The following is a 19,721-nucleotide window of genomic DNA, read 5'->3' as shown; positions in this document are numbered from 1 at the left end:
TTGGAAAATAAAGGACCATAATTCTATACAAATAGGTCGTCTAAAGAGGATTCAGAGTATACAGACCCCCTAGTACCTATGGGGTACTATCTAGGAGTTGAAATAAGAAAGCAGAGGAACTTAATTAACCTTTTGGACGCCAATGACGGATATAGCGGCACCGCAGGTCCAACGCCAAAGACCGATTAATCCGTCACAGACCACAGAGCAACATAGACCTATGTGCGTGTGCATAAAGTTTAATTTCAGTTTTGCCACTTCGGTGACGTGGCGTCCGAGTGACAGCTTTTGTGTTTGACACGGCGTCGAAAAGGTTAATTCCCGGAGACAACTTAGGAGCGACCCATGCATTGAACCTTCCGTAGGCGCGCGGAATGAATGACAACATTGACAACGCTATAAGCTGTCCTATACCTAGTATGGTAGAATTTATCATTTTTAGGGTTCCGTACCCAAAGGGTAAAAACGGGACATACAACAAACGTGATTTTTTTGCCGTTTTTTGCGTAATGATACGGAAATTATGGAAACCTTCGTGCACGAGTCAGACTCGCACTTGGCCGGTTTTAATTAAGGGTATATTCCCATGTCACTTACAACATGTCAATTACACACACTTGATGCAAATAAATATATTTCATTTCATTATTACAAGCAATAAAATTAACCAAAAATTACAAAAACAATTACAAATATGGAATCAATAAAACAGTCTAGTAACAGACATTAGAGCAAGTGTACCATTACATACATTTACATGCGAAAACTCTACTCACTAATTTATTTGTAGTTGTAACAATTTTTAACAACAAACGCTATGTATGTTACGTAAATGTCCATGCCAGATCATTATAAGCATGTCGTTTTAATGGGAATGTTCCCGATTGCATGGGAGCGGTTTTTGCCGGCGGGTCCGTATGACTCTTAAAGTATGTGTTCAGATATTTTTGAGCACCTTGGCCTCTCCGATATGTCTGATGGCTGCACAGTGCCGGTTGGAGGGAAAGTAGACAAGTAATGTACCTATGTAGGGCTTTCATTTCGCGTAAGGTTTGCATTGTTCTACGGTGGAATGCCATATTTTAGATTTCTCTGTGTGTAAGAGAATCTAGAAGATTTGAACCACGCCTTTCGAAATCCGTGAAATGCAAATTTTATGTGACTAGATAGAATGCATTTTTTATAAGGTTTCAATTCCTTCGGGTAACTTCGAAAACGGGCACCAGCGCAGATATTGTAATTTGTGTTTTTTAAGCTACCGAATAAAAAAAAAAAAATTCTGATCTATTAAACTACAGTAGAATTCGCTTATAATGAAATCGAAGGGAAGTGACAAACACGTCATACTTGGTCATACTAAGCGGATGGCATATAAAGAACAGTTGATTAACTTCTTATTTTTGTTAATTTTTCCAAATTCCTTTGTGAGAGATGAGTGTTATTAACCTTGTACCAATTATCAACCTGTCACCGAGAATCAGAACTAAAACAACTTAAACGCCATGCACGCACAAAACGTCCTCGCAGGGAAAGACGTGGAGACGGCCACGAAAACCAGTGAATGTGTCAGTAATGTCACTAAAACCGGACATAATTTCATGAAAATAGGATTTATAGGTCATAGTAAGCGATTTGTCATTATAAGCGAAGTCATCTTATCCAACTTTGTCATAAAGAACTTTAAATGAAAACCAAACTTCGCACAGTAATTACGTCATAATAAGCGGTTGGTCACAGTATAAGCGTAGTCATAATAAACGGATTCCAGGGAACATCCGAACATACGAAAGCATGTTGCTGCAAGCTAAAAGGGAGACCGTCGCTAACGCTCGGTCAATTACTTAGATGTTACGCGATTAAGTTTTATTAACTAAAAAAATTATGTGATACATTTAATCAAGCCAATTTTAATTTTTGTAGGTCGTATTCTTCAGTGTACGCCGACCCTTATTGTTACGGTGCAATGAATTACTGCCTTGGCCACTAAACGCCAGTTAACACCCCCTTAAACGTCGTTTAGCTTAACGGCCGGTTAAGTTAAGACGTTCATAAAACGTTACGCTGGTTTCACGGCAACCATTTTGTTGCAATACCGTTAACTTTGAGGTTTCTTTAAGCGAGTGAGATGGGATTGGATTTAGAACTTATAATAATTATAACAATCCCTACTATATTAATTATTAATTATAATAGAATTATATAAGCGAAAAGTACTCTGCCTATCTGCGTCAAATAAACGCTTTATCTATCTATCTGTCTATCTGCGTGTTACATCTTGCAAGTCGGACTCGAGCACGAAGGGTTCCGTAAATACCATTACGCAAGAAAAAGGCAAAAAAATCACGTTTCTTGTATTCATTTTATTCTGTTTTTAGTATAATTATGTTGTTATAGCGGCAATAGAAATACATCATCTGTGAAAATTTCAAGTGTCTACACTGAAGTGTGTATCACTACAGCCTGGTGACAGACAGACAGACAGCGGAATCTTAGTAATAGGGTCCCGTTTTACCCTTTGGGTACGGAACCCTAAAAAGGACTTTCTTCTGCCCGGACTTTATTGATGATTTCTCCGATAAAAACTATAAGGATCGGTACAGACGGACTGCAATCCGACTGCAACTTGTATGGAAACTGCAAGCCGATGTTGCAGTTGGCGTCGCCGTCGCTGTCGGATTGCAGTCAGATTGGAGACCCTTTACACCTCTAAGGATAATTTGATGATCGTTTATTTATTTATTATATGTGGTATTTTCTATAAAAAGGGACCTTATTGTCGATGGCGCTTACGCCATTATTAACGATGCTCCGATATAAATACAATGCCGCGCGACGCTGTGCGGCGTAAGCGCCATCGACAATAAGGTCCCTTTTTATAGAAAATGCCCCATATATATTTTATCTCTGACACCTAGAGACTTTTACATTTGTAAACAACTTTAGTAATTGTCTGTTGTTTTTATATTTTTTATTAAGTAGTTTTTTTTTTTTGTAATTTGATATTTAGACTGGATACATCTCTAACAAAGTGTCTACTGTCTATATTTTTTTATTTTTTATTATTTATTGTAATGTTAATTTTGTGATAATAATTATTCTGTATATATAGTGATAGATGTAAGCATTAACATAGCTATAAGTACTTACTAACACAAGCTATATGAGTCTGTAAAGTTACTCGAAATAAAAATGATTTATTTATTTTTTATTTTTTATAATATTTCATTGATTCCGTATTTGTTTTTGTAATTTTTTTGGTTAATTGTATTGCTTGTAAAAATTGACATGTAAAAGTGCCCCTGTGGCCTATTTGCTGAATAAATGTTTGATGTTTGATATTGAAGTCCGTCTGTCTGTATCGGCCCTGTATGTCCCTTCCAAGAACTCAAACCATACAAAATTTCACCTAAATTGGTTTAGCGGTTTATGCGTGAAGAGGTAACAGACAGAAATACAGTTAATTTCGCATTTATAATATAAGTAGGGACAGTAGAGTCGAACCAAGCTAACTCTGCACGGCCTTTTGCAATGATACTGACATGACATAAAAGCGCGTCAGGTATGCTCGCGGGGGCGCACTCGAATGGGTTCCACGCCCCATTTATGACAAATGGAGGCAAATAATGCTTGGGGTTGTGTAAATTTTTATTTTGTGAATTATTATTATTATTTTTGTAATTATTAATTTTTGTATTTTTGTATTTTTTATTAATATTTGAATTTTCTTTTAATCAATTAAGGATTTAATTGTTATTACTTGTTGTATATACTAATGTAGACTAAGGCATTGTTACTAACAACATTTTTATGGGCCTCAGGCCTGAAATAAACGAATATTTATAAACGTCAAGTTATTATGATTAGGACGTTTATGAAGAGGATAGGGGACGATCGATTCTACATACAAACGTAGTCCCTATTTTCCTCCCTGGATAGTGACATTATGGAAAATATTTTTAGACAATTTCATGTATTGCAATCATAACTATTAGTTAGGAGCGTAAAACAGGTTTTATGCAAAATTTTAAAAAGCTATGTCTTGTAATAAAGTAAAAATTGAAAAAAGTCATACGGTCGGGACTTTTACTTCAGTAAAAAAAAGTTTTTGTTTTTATTATTTTTCCTTACTTTTAATTACTACTTAAAAATAGTACTTTTTAATAAACCTATGAAAGTGTATGTAGGGCCTTCACTGTCACCAAAGATAGATATAACTCCGTAATAGATGGATACAGTCTAAGGAAAAACGTGCCTCGAAAATCACGAAAATTTGATTCTCGATCTGATGCCGCCACTAGTTTTGGCCTACTGACGGTTCCGTTTGTTATTTATAATTTTAACCCATATCAGTGAAAGAACATTGGTCAAAATCATATACAAATAATTAATGCAAATAAAAAAATCATTTATCCATGTTTAAATACATTTTATCGTATTTTTATAAATCTTCATTTTTAGTTTTAAAGTATGTCGATAGATGGCAGTGAATTTACAGTGGTTACAAAATTTACTATGACGTACCGCTCTATCTTATTATATCCTCTTTGCTGTCACTAACCCTTAGAATATGCGATCGTATCAAAAATATACGCTGTAGACATACGGCATTCGCAACTCGAACAAGCCGGTAACCCGATGCTGTGGTTACTGGTTACCCACGATGCAATGGCGTGACGTTTGCCTTATCTTATCTACCATCTTGGCAAACTGACAAACTTCAGTAGAAAATGGCGGCCGATACGCCATTTTAGAATTAATGCCGGCTTATCAGCTGAAAAAGTCTATAGGCGAATGTGAAACTAGAATCGCAATGGCGATTTTTTGAAATACGATTTGATGGTACTGTTAAGTGGACGTGAAGGGACTTTACACGGAATGAAATATTTTTTTTGACAAATAACCGTCATATAATTAACTATTCTTTTAGGCTCTATCAATTAAATTATAATACAACAAAATGATAATAATTATATCGATTTTCATGTGTGCGACAGATAGGCATGGTGAAAAACGTGACTACCGGTTTTTTAATAGCTTTTACCAGGTTCGATTCCGATTTAGTTTTTCTTATCTCTAAAATTGTACCTTGTGGTTTTTAAGTGTCCTTTCTAGTTTCAGATTTTTCACATAGTCCCGTTTAAATTTAACATCCCGTATACATTCTTTGGCCACTATAGCACTAACGTATAGAAAGTTATCAAATGATTCGTTGCATCAATGTGTTGCATACAGGAATAAAATGCAGATGTTTATCTTAAACATCACACGAGTGTGATAAGGTGCTAATGTAATGTAGTAACATGAAACAGCACTTTATGTACTTTCTGACAACACTTTTAAACATCTCAAACTGCAAAAATTTGGTAGGTATTATACATAATTCCTATAATATATTGGTAACTGCTTACCATCAGGCGGGCCGTATGCTTGATTGCCACCGACGTGGTATAAAAGAAAAAATATCCTCTAATTGCCTATTTAAAGGTAGGTATGTATTTGAAACTGTTATGAATTCTTAATTATTTAGAGCTAAAAAATATAAGTAGGCATTTTGTATGATTATTCTGTTTACATTTTATAATTTCGATGATTGTTTGTCAGAATTGTCTTGTCTTGTAAGAGAGGAAAGGAAATATAAATTACGAGGAAAATAATTTCGATTTAAATGAGTAATCGATAAAAGTGTAATTGTAATAGTTGCTTTACGAAAGATCCTTTACAAACGTCAAAACCGTCTCAAAATGCAAAAAACTAGCTCGAGACTTTCAAAAGTAACAGTTATTTACAAACTTAATCCAAAATACTTACAGTTATATCCGAAATGTATCACAAACACAATTGTAACTACGAAAGTTTTATGCGTAACTCGCGATCGTGCGTACTGAGTGCGGAGCGCGTGAACATTGCGAGCGCACGGCGCCCGTTCGCGTATATAGTCAGCGCCGAGGGCTGTGATTGGTGGAGCGCCGGCGCGCCCGCCTGACTCACTGCTACGTCATGAAAATTGGGGGGTTGGACGATTGAAAGTGGGCTAAAGTTTAGTAAACTTTGTAGCTAACTCGAAAATTTGGGGGCTCGACGGTTAAGACGAAAGTGGAGGACCCGTGCGAATTCGCCTTTTCATACAAACGTAGTCCTCATTTTCCTCTGGGTAATCATAATCATAATCATTTATTGCAATGGTTATTTTATTATAGTCATTATTGAAAATATTTTGACACAATTTGTTGTATATCAACCACAGCTATTTTGTTTGATTTTTAAACACTTTTTTTTTTCGAATTTTTAATTATAATAAGAGTTAGGAGCATTTAAAAATTTGTATGAAATCTGTTTTTCGCTAATAATTTTTACCATAATCAAAAAATCTAGAAAAGTCGATCGTAGAGGCAAAGCTATGGTTAATATACATCCAATTATATAAAAACATTTTCCATAATGGCAATATCCAAAGAGGAAAATGGGGACTACGTATGTATGGAGAAACGGTCGCCCCCTTTCTTCTTAAAAGTGGGTTAAAGTTGGATAAACTTTGTAGAGAAATATAGTCGAGTCGGATCACGCGCGCTAGCGTAAAATTTTGGACTGTTTCAGGCCAGCGTAATATTATTATTATTTTGTAAATACATTAAATTGATGCTCAAAATATGGGTCTTGCTGTTTAGAAAGTGGGGATAAGTTTGTAAAACTTAATCCTTAAGTTGACAAAAGATGATTTCCAGATTTTCCAATAGGGTTTGTATTTAAAAACAAAAACATTTATTTCCGACGTTCGGAATCTTTGCGTCTCTGCGAAAAGAGAAGAGTCGTAGAATATATTGGATCCCATACATTTTAAGAGGTTCACGTCACTTCTCTTTCCGCATAGGAAATATTTTTGATAAAAGAAAATTGTCATGGAACGATTCTAAAAGATTTTCTTAATTTACTACAGTTGTGATGCCACAAGTGATAACGATGAAAATAAAAGTCGTACTCGTACCTTATTAGGGTAAAACGGGACCCTATTACTAAGACTCCGCTGTCCGTCTGTCTATCTGTCCGTCCGTCTGTTACCAGGCTGTATCTCATGAACCGTGATAGTTAGACAGTTGAAATTTAAAAGAATAAATAAAAGCGACACTTTTCATTTAAGTAAAACTTATGTACAAGTGTGATCCTGTAATTGGCTTTCTATCTTTTATGAATTGTTGCTACTTTGTATTGATAGCTGTTGGATCTCCAAAATATAAATAAATAAATAAATAAATATTAAAGTGGGGCTCCCATGCAAAAAACGTGACCTTTTAGGCATTTTTTGCGTAATGATACAGAAACCTTCGTGCGCGAGTCCGACTCGCACTTGGCCGGCTTTTTTACAAAAGCTATGAAAGTTGTTAATTAGGGCCTAAACTAACTACCCTATTACGCGATTGTATCAAAAACGCTGTATTATAATTAGGGACCAGTTAATAACGCTTATCCTGCCACAAGTTTCCATCTAAAAATCAACTGGTTATTTCCCATTCCAATAAAACAATATGTCACATGACACAAGTCAATACATAAATAGGACCAATTATAAACCGTCTAGACAGTAGGAATATAAGGCAGTATTTCCCGAAGTCCGGTCGCTAAGTATATCCGAGAATTGTGGAATTATGCAGCAGCTACAATTATTTTAATTATTGAGAACATTTCCGCGGAAGGAGACGACTTAGTGGAGTCTGCTTCGTGGAGCACGCGGTAACTGAATGGACAAATCATACACTGGTCTCAATCTGTAAATTTTTATATTTTCTTTATGAATATAGATACGAGAAGAATATTCTTTTCACATCACCAATTCGAATAGGGGGTTTTTCTTTCCTGCTAGGAGGGATCAAAGTGGCACTTTTCTTCCCTGCTAGGAGGGATCAAAGTAACACTTTTGTGTTCTAGACACTATTTTTACATTTTCATATTTTTACAGTCAACAGGCTGCCATATCGCTAAAGACCGATCTCTTCCAGACAACCTTTCGTACGTACATAGTAGGTAGGTACGTCATAAGTAAATCGTAATATTTACCTACCTACTATACGAAATACAAAAAATATATATTTTTGCGGTATGAATATGGAATGTAACAGAAATGTAGGTAGATGATACGATTTTAAGGGACAGTATTTCAATTTGAAATAAGTAGAAACGATAAATAATCCAAGAAATGCTTAACCGTCTGTGTATCTTACTGAATTTTTAGTATTTTTTTCGCAAATTTTCGAGAATAGTAAATTTCGATGCTAGTGCGGAAAGCATTTTTTAATGTTGAAAAACCGTTCTTAATAAGTTTTCTGAATGGAACGGACCGCCTGTCAAAGAAGAGGCGTATTTTCTTACTGCAAGAATGTTTTAAGTTTCCAAAGGCAACATTCGATATTGTTTTTATAAATATACGATACACAAATAGTCATAAAAAACGATATTTAGGTAATTATAGTACAATGTTTTAATATTTACAATTGTTTCTGTCTTATAGAACATGCGTTTGAAAAAAACTTTCATTGAACGGTTCAATAATAATAACAAAATCAATTCTAGTCGAATAAAAGCTAGAAAAACACTTCTTCATAATGTCATTGATGTCACAGATTTAATAATATAAAAGTTTCGAATTCCGTTCCTTACTTGTTGATTTTCTTATTTTTTTTCGCAACTGTATTAAAAAACGTCGTTCGATACACGTGCGTAAATGTCTCTTCACTCGTCTCGAGTCTCTACCTCATCTCTCGACCTGACCTGACCTGATATCTCGGTACTCGTGAAGTAATGACATACTTTCCGCACTAGCATCGAAATGTACTATTTACGCTCTATACCGCACAACCGAGGTTTGATTGGACCCACTATTTTTGACCACCACGAAAAATTAAATCCTGTTGAAGAGAGTAAAAATAAATTGAAAAAAAAAAAGTCGACGGGAAAGCCAAATTATTGGATTTTGAGCACAAAAAATATTTTTCAAAATTACTACTGTAGGTATTGTTTTACATCCGCAAACTATTTGAAAGCATAAATAAGACAGGTCAATGCTTCATAAATAACTAATACAAAGTTGGCTCACACGTACAAATCCTCGAGCTTTGACCCAAACAAATACACACGTAGAAACATTGATATTGGCTATACTTTGTATTGGACATAAACTAATTGATGTAACGTAATTAATGGGTATTCGCTATTTAGTGGTCTATTGAAAAGGAGCACCTACAAATCTCACACAGCTCTACAATTCAATTCATATGGAACTTAGACCCTAAAGCGACCGCATTAAACGCAGCGTTGAACGCATGCGATATGCGATCAACGGAATGTAGGAAAAATCATAAAAATGTCAATGCGCTTACCGCGTGAAACAAAGTGTCATTAGATTATCTGATGTAAAATGGGTGTGCGGCTAACACCTGCGCTGCACGAAACTTGCCGAAGTTTTTCAAAAAAGAAGTGTATTGGTTTTTAAAGGGTCGGCAACGCGCGTGGAACACCCGGGTATTTGCAGGCGTCCATAGGCTAAGGTGACTGCTACCGTCGGACCGTATGCTTGTTTGCCTACGACGTGGTATTAAAAACAAAATTTATAGTGAAAATGGCTCTAGTTAGCCACCGATTAATTTTGTAAGTATTAAGTAAGGAGGTACGCTTTACTGAAATCTAAACAATACATTATCTACTATTATCATAAGACCATAAGTTATGCTGAAGATGGTAAAAGAAAAGTCACAATTCAACGAAAAATTGGTGAATTCTTAGAATTGTAATTAAATTTAAGGCTGCGTATTGGAAAATATTAATTAAGTTACGGAATCAATTAGCTGGAGTGTGTTCTGTCACGTAACTTTCATTAATCAACCGAAATATTGTTTTCTGAGAAAACTTGGCTTTTCAACGGACTGCTTTTGTAAGCTTTCAGACAATGATTGAAATATTTTCTAGAAAATTGAATGTATATGACTAGCTACATGCACACCTAGCTGTTTAATTTCTTCCAACATATTTAAACCTGAACGTTCCACGAAAAAATTTGCACACTTTCCTTCGAAAGTTGTACTCGATAAATTGGCTTATAAGTAGCCTACACTATTCACACAACCTTTGACTCGTAACGCATAAGTTTACAAATTACAACGAGGTGTCACACTTCTGCGAACAGACTAAGTATTTGAATAATAGCAAGTAGGTAAGTACCTGTAAGCGATTTAAAATATAACACTTCTGAGCGCAATGAACAGGTATGATGTGGAGAAACATAAAATTTTAGGGCGAAAGAATGGAACGCTATGAAGAGGTCAGCAGGCGTAGGCGGCAGTCTGCACTATGCAGTCCATGGCTTATGACAGTTATGACCGCACAAAATGAAGACAAATTACATACAAGTCATGTGATCGCGATCCTCAGCAATGAAGGAACGAAGAATAAGAACCATAATAGGTACCAATCACATGCAAATCGTCCTTTAAATGCGACATACATAATATCATAGAGTAACTTATACTAGAGCGGTACTATCATAGTAAATTTTTTAACCCCAGTATATTCACTGCCAGCTGTCGACACACTTGAAGATTTATAAAAATACGATAAAATGTATTTAAATGTGGATAAATGATTTTTTTTATTTGCATTAATTATTTTAATGATTTTGAATTATTGACCCATGTTCTTTCACTGATATGCGTTAAAATTGTTAAATAACAAACGAAACCGTCAACGCCATCTATACGACAGTAGGCCAAAGCTAGTAGCGCCCTCTGAACGAGAATCAAATTTTCTTGATTTTCGAGGCACGTTTTTTCCTTATCCATCTATTACGGAGTTATATCTATCTTTGATAATATTGATAAAATACTAAACTCGGTCCTATAATGAGCGTCTTAAAGCCTGTTAAATATGAAAATTAAAAGCTCAAAAACACCTATTTGTAAACGTGATTCCACGTGATTCATTATTTCTATAGAATAAATATACCAGTACCTATTTTTTCTATTGAATTATTGGGCATGGGATGCAGTTACAGGTAAAGTAGTATTTAACATTATAAATGAGAATATTCTGAAGATTTGCAGGTATAGGAGTTTATTTTTCTGTGACAAATGGTTAAACCGGAATGGAATGGGAGAAAAATCATCAGCTTTATGACGAAAGTGGAGGACCGGCGCGAAATCGCCTTTTCATGGAAACGTAGTCCTCATTTTCCTCTCTGGATATTAACATTATTAAAAATATTTTGACACAATTTGTTGTATATCAACCACAGCTATCAAACGTAGAGGAAGTTATTTTTCGAATTTTTAATTATTTAAACATTTGTATGAAATCTGATTTCACTCCTAATTTTTATTTATTTATTATTAAAATCAAAAATAGTCAAACGTAGGGCTATGGTTAATATACATCCAATTATGTAAAAATGTTTTCCATAATGTCAATATCCAGATAGGAAAATGGGGACTACGTTTGTATGGAGAAACGGCCCGCCCCTTTCCTCTTAAACGTCGAAAAAAGTTCTAATACACGAAACAAAATGCGTTTGTACGGGACCACCTGATGATTGCTTCTAAAAGTTCTAAAGCTTCAGCCGTGTTGGCAAGCTTTTCATGGAGCGGCGCGTGCGCCGGCTGATGCAACAGTAGCTGCGTATGACTCTATCCAGCCGACAATTGCTGTGTAGTGTGTAGCGTAGCGATCGAGTGATCGGCTTTCCGAATATCACATTCAATGCCATGGGAAAAAATGCGTAAAGAGAGAATATGTCAAATAAAATTGGCATCGCAATTTCTGGTAAAGGATGTCATTGTACGGTAGGGAGTAATATGTGATATTACTTACAACTAAAAGACACTCACTAAAACTCCAAATTAGTTTACAATAGATTATTTATTTTGAGTTTTCTATAATTAAAACAATACAAATCTCTTATCCAACAACTTGCGTTTTTTTCTCTGTCTTAACTTAATCTCCTGTCAATGTCATTATTGTCCAAAACCGCGGCAAACCATCTGTCACTTGTCAGATATTTAAAAATAAAACTAAAAGACCGTTTGAGATATCCTCAACATCTAACAACGAAGTTATGGATTTTTATAACTTAATGTGCCAACATAAAATAGTATATTACGATACAAGTGCGAAAAATAAGAAATTCGCAACGAGTGGCGATAAATTAAAACACGACCGACGGGAGTGTTTTAAATCGACATGAGTTGCGAATTACCTATTCGCACATGTATCGTACAACGTTTTACAGTACATATGGCCCTTTGAATTTTTGACATAGTTGTGTAATATGCTAATTATCGCACTAGTGCGGTAAAGTAGCTCCATATGTAATGTAAATATTATTTACAGTACATAGTGCGAGAATAAGCACTTTCCTAGCCTATGTCGAAAATGTAAAGGGCCACGAACGCCAACGAAGGGCAACGTTGTACGATACATGTACGAATAGGTAATTCGCAAGTCTTGTGGTCGTGTTTTAATTCATCACCACTCGTCGTTGCGAATTTCCTACTTTCCGCACTTGTAATATATCTTAAATAACAGAACTATTGTAAATTATTGTATGAATATAATTTATAATTAAACTACTAATAATACATTTCAATAATAAGGGCATTTTCACTTAAAAGTGTACCATTTACTTTTTTTCTAAAATCCATCAACTTTTGGGTTATTTCTACTCAGAATCACGACGACTACTATCGCATTAAAAAAGAAAAAAATATGTCCCAAAAAATGACAGTTTTGTAACGCATTTTCACATAGGTACACCCAAAATTTGTATGAAAAACTGGGGACACTTTTTTTCTTTGTCTCATTAAATACTCTGTGTGATTCTGAGTCTAAATAACCCAAAAGTTGGTTTGAGTAGTAAATGGTACAATTTTTTCTGAAAACCTCTATAAACTTAATAGTGTAGTAACGCTAATACTTACCTGTAAAATTTCTACAATTTTTACGGCTTTGCGCGTTAAGACGAAAGGGGACGACACCGCCTCGAAACCGGTTTTCCATACAAACGTATTCCCCATTTTCCTCTGAATATTAACACTGTTGAAAATGTTTTTACACAATTTGATGTTAGTATTTTATTCATAGCTGACCGTTTTAAGGTTTCATAAAAAAAATTAAAAGCTCCTAACTCTTATAATACAGCAAAAATCGAAAAAAATCAAACTGTCGGGCAAAGCTATGATTAAAATAGATTAAATTGTGTTATTTTTTTCCATAATGACAATATCCAGAGAGGAAAATGAGGACTACGTTTGTATGGAGAAACAATCGCCCCCTATCCTCTTAAAAGTTGAATGTCCTATCATCCTTGATGTTTACGGCGAGCTTAATGAAATAAATGGTTGCAATAAACAATTAAGATTATAATTATGAATATGCTGCAATTGGTTTCAACATAATTAACAAATGAAAACCTTTTTAGGGTTCCGTACCCAAAGGGTAAAAACGGGACCCTATTACTAAGACTCCGCTGTCTGTCTGTCCGTCTGTCACCAGGCTGTATCTCATGAACCGTGATAGCTAGACAGTTGAAATTTTCACAGAAGATGTATTTCTGTTGCGGCTATAAAAACAGAATACGATAAATATTTAAGTTGGGCTACCATACAACAAACGCGATTTTTTTGCTGTTTTTTTGCGTAATAGTACGGAACCCTTCGTGCGCGAGTCCGACTCGCACTTGGCCGGTTTTTTTCTCCAGACAATCCTTTCCGAGTTGCTCCCAGCCCGCGTAAAGTTGTCCATCCCTCGCTGCAGTGCCGTGTTGAATCGCGATGGAAGTCTAATTTTTAGGGTTCCGTACCCAAAGGGTAATAACCAAACGGGACCCTATTACTAAGACTCCTGCTGTCCGTCTGTCTGTCCGCCTGTCTGTCAGCAGGCTGTATCTCATGAACCGTGATAGCTAGACAGTTGAAATTTTCACAGATGATGTATTTCTGTTGCCGCTATAACAACAAAATACTAAAAAGTACGGAACCCTCGATGGGTGAGTCCGACTCGCACTTGGCCGGTTTTTTTACATTACCTATGAAATATTTTATGCATCTCTGTTTTTTGTTTGTCTGTTTGTTATTGTCCTGCGGTTTGGTAGGTAGGTACATAATTTATATGTTTGAGTTACTTTTCTTCCGTGTAAGATACAGCTGTCATAACAAATTGACAGATTTTTCCAGATAATAGAGAAATGATGTCATTTGTTAAAATAACACTGCCTATTTTCGCTAGGCAAATATTAAATAGTATGATTGTATCACGACATATCTCTTTATCACATCTTATATTATTAGAAACATTCCAAATCTTTTTAAAACATTTCCTTATTGTGAAATAACTAAATTGTTAAATAATGTAATGTCATTGTTTTTGAAGTTTAAGATGTAGGTAAGTACATGGATTTACCCAGCATGTTTAGGACAAGAGTACCTAAAGATAATTACTTAATTAGTATTTGTATGAGTACATGTATTTTTAAATTAAAGGAAAAATGGAAAAATTTACACATCCAGCAGGACTCGAACCTGCGACCATTGGAACACCGGTCCAATCGCTTCTGCCAATAGAGAGGCCTACCAGATGTGTGCGAATTTTCCATCCCTTCCCTCAACGCCAGCACACATCTGGTAGGCCTCTCCATGGCTCAATTGGATATGAGAGAGGATGCGTATTAGCAAGGGATTTGTTTGTTAAGAACTGTATAACGCTGAGCGAGGAAAACAAATGAATCGCTCGCTACGCATCATCGCATATTTCTGATGCACCTGATGGAAACGCAGCCTAATTATTGCCTTAAGAATTCGTACATTAATTTATCTCTATATTCTCAATCAAAGTGAAAAAATAATTATGACCTATAAAAAAAGAGTTGTCCCACGACTGATGATAGAGGTAACGTCACACATATAATATATTATGTCACCGTCATCTAATCTGTTTGGATCTCGACCGCGTCACAATATTATCAACACAATTCTTAGCAGCGTTATCAATTATCAGATTAAGCGTGTTAGCGGAAGATAACGCCGCATTTTTAACAAGTCTTCTCAAACATTCGTTCTCCGAATTATGCCGAAAAGTCCAATATAAACCTTCGTCACAGGGCGGACATGCTATATGTACATCAAAAATCACTTGTGTTTCTATGTGTGAACGGCACGTCTATTCTATACACGCGGCATGCATCATAGTGTGAGTAAGTTGCTTAAAAATAGTACTGAGCGGCCGGCAAACGGCCGTCAATCTGCTGTCGCGGGGCGAGATAATTCGAATCGGGGCGGGGCGGTGCGTGGCCGTTCTGTATGATAGTACTATTACTTATTCTGTGCCTTCGTGCATTCCCACAAGGTTCATGAACTCTGAGGTTCACGAGATATACGTGGCATTCAAAGGGTTAATCAGAACCGTTTTTATCTGCTTTTAAAAAGGTCGTTTACGCAGGTTTTTCCTTGTATATATTTAGAATGTTTTCTTTTCAAACTGATGGCAATAAACATTTTAATATTAGCCAGTTGTGCTTTTATTAGCATCGAAAACCGCAAAAGCCTAAAGTTAAAGGAAACTTTTGAATGTCGAGCATTGGACTTTTGAACTAATGAGTCTAATGACCGAATGTTCTGAATGATGGAATGTCTATTTCTGTAAATTTTGTAAAAGAAAGTGATTACTAATAAGTAGTCAAAGTCAATATATTCTTTATTCAAATAGGCCTAGCAACAAGCACTTTTAAATTGTCAAGTTTTAAATATTACCTTAATCTAAATATCAGAGCAATTTACTGATGCAGTTTTTATTCTTAAAAACTACTACTACCGAATGTTTTTAAAACATGTTACCTTCAAGAACAACAAAACAATTATAAATCTCTGTTAAAGTAAGTAAAGAAACGAGGGGAGGCCTTTGCCCAGCAGTGGGACACTAAATTAGGCTAGTAAAAAAAAAAAAAAAGTAACCTTGCAATACCTAATTAATAACCAATTAGTGCTGTACAGGTTGGGCGCCAAAAAGTAAAATGATTTATCAACATCAACATAGGTCTAAGCGGTCTAACTAACCCCAGCGGGCAGAAGTTGTTTGCAGAAATCGCGAAGCGTCAGGTTGACGTAAATGGTAACCGAAGAGCTGGCGGCTTCCTCGCACAACGTATCAGCATTGCGATACAGCGAGGAAATGCAATACCGTACCCAAAGGGTAAAAACGGAACCCTATTACTAAGACTCCGCTGTCCGTCTGTCCGTCTGTCCGTCTGTCCGTCTGTCTGTCTGTCTGTCTGTCTGTCTGTCACCAGGCTTTATCTCATGAACCGTGATAGCTAGACAGTTGAAATTTTCACAGATGATGTATTTCTGTTGCCGCTATAACAACAAATACTAAAAACAGAATAATATAAATATTTAAATGGGGCTCCCATACAACAAATGTAATTTTTTGGCTGTTTTTTCCGTAATGATACGGAACGGAACCCTTCGTGCGCGAGTCCGACTCGCACTTGGCCGGTTTTTTGTATACATACCTAGCCTTATTTAGGCTAGGTATGGTATAAGATAAAAGATAAGAAAGTAAACGTTTTTTCCTTAGACTTTAAGTCTAAGGAAAAAACGTGCATTGGAAAATCAAGAATAAAATATGCACGAATAGATGGCGCCGTACCTTTGGCCTGATACTCGTGTAGATGGCGTTGGCGACACCGTTAGATATTTAACAATTTTAACACATATCAGTGAAAAAACATGGGTCAAAGTCATATGGCGTTCTAAAAAAAACAAAAAAATAAAATCATTTATCGTAATTATTTATCGTAAGCGCCGTAAAATTAATGGCGCTTACGCGTTTAGGTCACATACTGGTTCTCTGTGCCGGTTCTATACATAGTAATATTAGTTCAATGCTGACAGCTGACAAATCCAGATGGATTCATACAATCAAAAGCCTCCCAGACGGGACAGACGCTGCTGAAAATGATCTTTCGCCGTGCGTTTAAATACACTAAATTCCTTCCCAGTTATGCAACCAATGACGTCATACGCTTGTTTCATTTTTCCCACACATGCACCTATAATAACATAATAATACGCCTACGTGGTTGAACTCAACATTGACTGCCGGTGAATCATCGTTGTGACGTCACGGCTCTATTTCGAGGTCCAAAATGAGGGCCGATTCGAAACAACCTGTCAATTTCATCTCGTTTTGATATTTTTCGCCCGTACATCTCGCTCGTAGAGTCTAACCAAGCGACACTATATGTATGCCATTTGAAATGACGAAGTGTGTCAATGTCATCATTAATGTTATATTTCGAAAAAAATATGACGATTATAATGACACTCCCTCACTTTGTTTTATTGAAGTCGGTGCAAAGTTAGCTATTCTACTTAAATATTGGTGCAAGCAAAATGCGCTGCACGTAAGCCATAAGTAGCATATCAATAACAGATTTTTAAATTGGAATGCCGCTTCCGATCGGTGAATGTTAATTTGCCCTGTAAGGACCGGTTCAAAATGATCACAAAATACTTAATTGGGTCAATTATTTTTATTTTTACAAGCTTTTATTTAACTTGCAATGTACCTATGCATGCATATGTAACTATGTTTGTAAGGGTCAAATCTTGCAAGTTAAATTTGACCCACTTCCCGGTTTCCGATGAAGCTGAAAATTTGCATACATTACGTAAGTCGGGGGACAATGCAATATTATGGTACCATCGAGCTGATCTGATGATGGAGACAGGAGGTGGCCATAGGTACTCTGTGATCAAACAATTTAGAATTGTCTCGTAAGTATTAGTTGCCTGTTAAGAAAAGTACAGTCAACGATAAAAACTTGTACCAAAAAGGAAATTTTTGCCAAAACTTACTTTCTCCTATTCGTAAGGGATTGTCAGATCAAATAAAGAAAAAGTAAATATTTGAAAATTGTTTGCTTCCTAATTTTAGGCACTTATTAAAAATACACGGTTTCATTGTCTTGGAATAAGCATATTAATAAAGCCTTATAGAGGTTGACAAAATAACATTAAAGAGAGCAATACAAGCGTATCACGGGTATGTTGGCTCTGAACAGTCTGAACTTAAATATGGCATTCTTCTTTGGGGAAATTCTAGTTATGCAAACCGAGCACTGTTACCACCACACTGTGCAGCAGAGCTATTTGTAATATAGATAGGTACTTAATGACATCATGCAAAGCTCTATTTAGAAATATGAAGCTTCTGACAGTCAGACCAAACTTGTAAAAATATGAAATTTGGTTATTAGTTAGAAAACATCTACTACATATATGTTTATGATGATGACATTGAAGGCATAATTGATGCCATTCATCTAAAGTTTGTTAACTATGAAGGTCATTGACCCCATCTATTAATTAGGGTTGAAACATGTAACGTTGATAACATTTTAAGAAACTGCAATTCAAAAAGGTATTTATTGCTCTTCCCGAGAACACTTAATTCTAAATGCGAATCGGGGGTGAAATTTACTATGAAATTGGGATGCGAAAATACTAATTATACGCAGAACCTAGTTAAATATATATTTACTGTTGATAAAGCCTGTTCTTTATGAGCAAGCCTTTACCATTACTAAAATCGGTATGCATTCGTAGAAAAATATAAAGGGATTGGATTATTTTAGCGCGTTTATTTTTGAAATACCGCTCTTGGAATAAATAATTGGATCATTCTTTAGAAAATAATTATAATTATGGAGCGCAAAACTACAGACTTGTTACTTCTTGTTGATGGATTGATTTATTACTTCATTAATAAGCCTTACTACGACAGCCTAAGCAGTGTCAAACTCACATATTCGCTAGCGTCTGCGTAACTTACTTTCTACACATCTCGCTCGCACTAATATGCGAGTACGAGATGCATAGAAAGTAAGTTACTTACACGCTAGCGAATATGTCAGTGTTGAGCTGGTGGTAGCCGTACTGGTGGATTTTGTTTTTGCACGCTTAGGAGAAACGTTTAAGTGCCAATTGCACCATCCGCACTTGACAGACTGATCAACGTCACCGGGCGCGCCGCGGCGGTTTACCATGAAACTTTCCATACAGTAAAATTTAGCGAAATCTTTAACGATGACAAACAGTTTGGTGCAACCGACCCTAAATCTATATATATAAGTAGCTACCATTAATATCACAATATAAGGGCCACTTGCATCATCGCACTAACCCGGGGTTAACCTGTTAAACCTGAAGTGACCATGGTTACCAGTACAATCTGACACTGGGTTAACGGTTTAACCGGTTAACCCCGGGGTAGTGGGTTGGTGCAAGTGGCGCTAAGGAAAATAAGGCCGTAGTTACTAGTTTTATTACAAGTGATATAAATCCGCCGCGCCGCCAAAGACCCACTCCCAAACAATTTAAGTTAGGTTCTTATAACAAATGGCGGACTCAATGCTTTCAAACATCCCCTACCAGTCAACCAATAGAAACTCATATTTTAAAAGCTTCGTTCGGCACAGACAGTGCAGCCACATGCCCATGACCGGTTGCATAAGCGGGTTGCGAGCCAAGGCGTCAGTGATGACGATTTGTCCGTCATTGCATCAGTCTAGTCACGCTGACGGGGCGCTGCAATTAGTTGCATACTGTGCATGCATTTTAGAAACATTAGCCATTGATTATAGTGACAGACGTAGCCAAGCATCTGTAGCCTAGCGGTAAGAGCGTGCG

At 36.1% G+C, this 19,721-nt stretch overlaps 1 protein-coding gene across 3 annotated transcripts in view; it reads right to left on the bottom strand.

Moving 5' to 3' along the window:
• Window positions 1–19,721, bottom strand: part of LOC134749485 (CHH-like protein) — a 75,404-nt gene that overhangs the window by 44,093 nt on the left and 11,590 nt on the right. Inside the window, exon 1 of one of the 3 annotated variants that reach the window (XM_063684425.1) lies at window positions 5,809–5,898. The exons of the other annotated variants lie outside the window; for them this stretch is intronic. The gene's annotated coding sequence lies outside the window, so the exon portion shown is untranslated. Of the gene's footprint in view, window positions 1–5,808; window positions 5,899–19,721 lie in introns of those variants that run through there. 3 annotated transcript variants of the gene reach the window in all.

Source organism: Cydia strobilella, chromosome 18 (assembly GCF_947568885.1).
Source record: "Cydia strobilella chromosome 18, ilCydStro3.1, whole genome shotgun sequence".
NCBI lineage: Eukaryota > Metazoa > Arthropoda > Insecta > Lepidoptera > Tortricidae > Cydia > Cydia strobilella.
The sequence above is the reverse complement of the archived record's forward strand: the minus strand, read 5'-3'. Positions and strand labels throughout refer to the sequence as shown.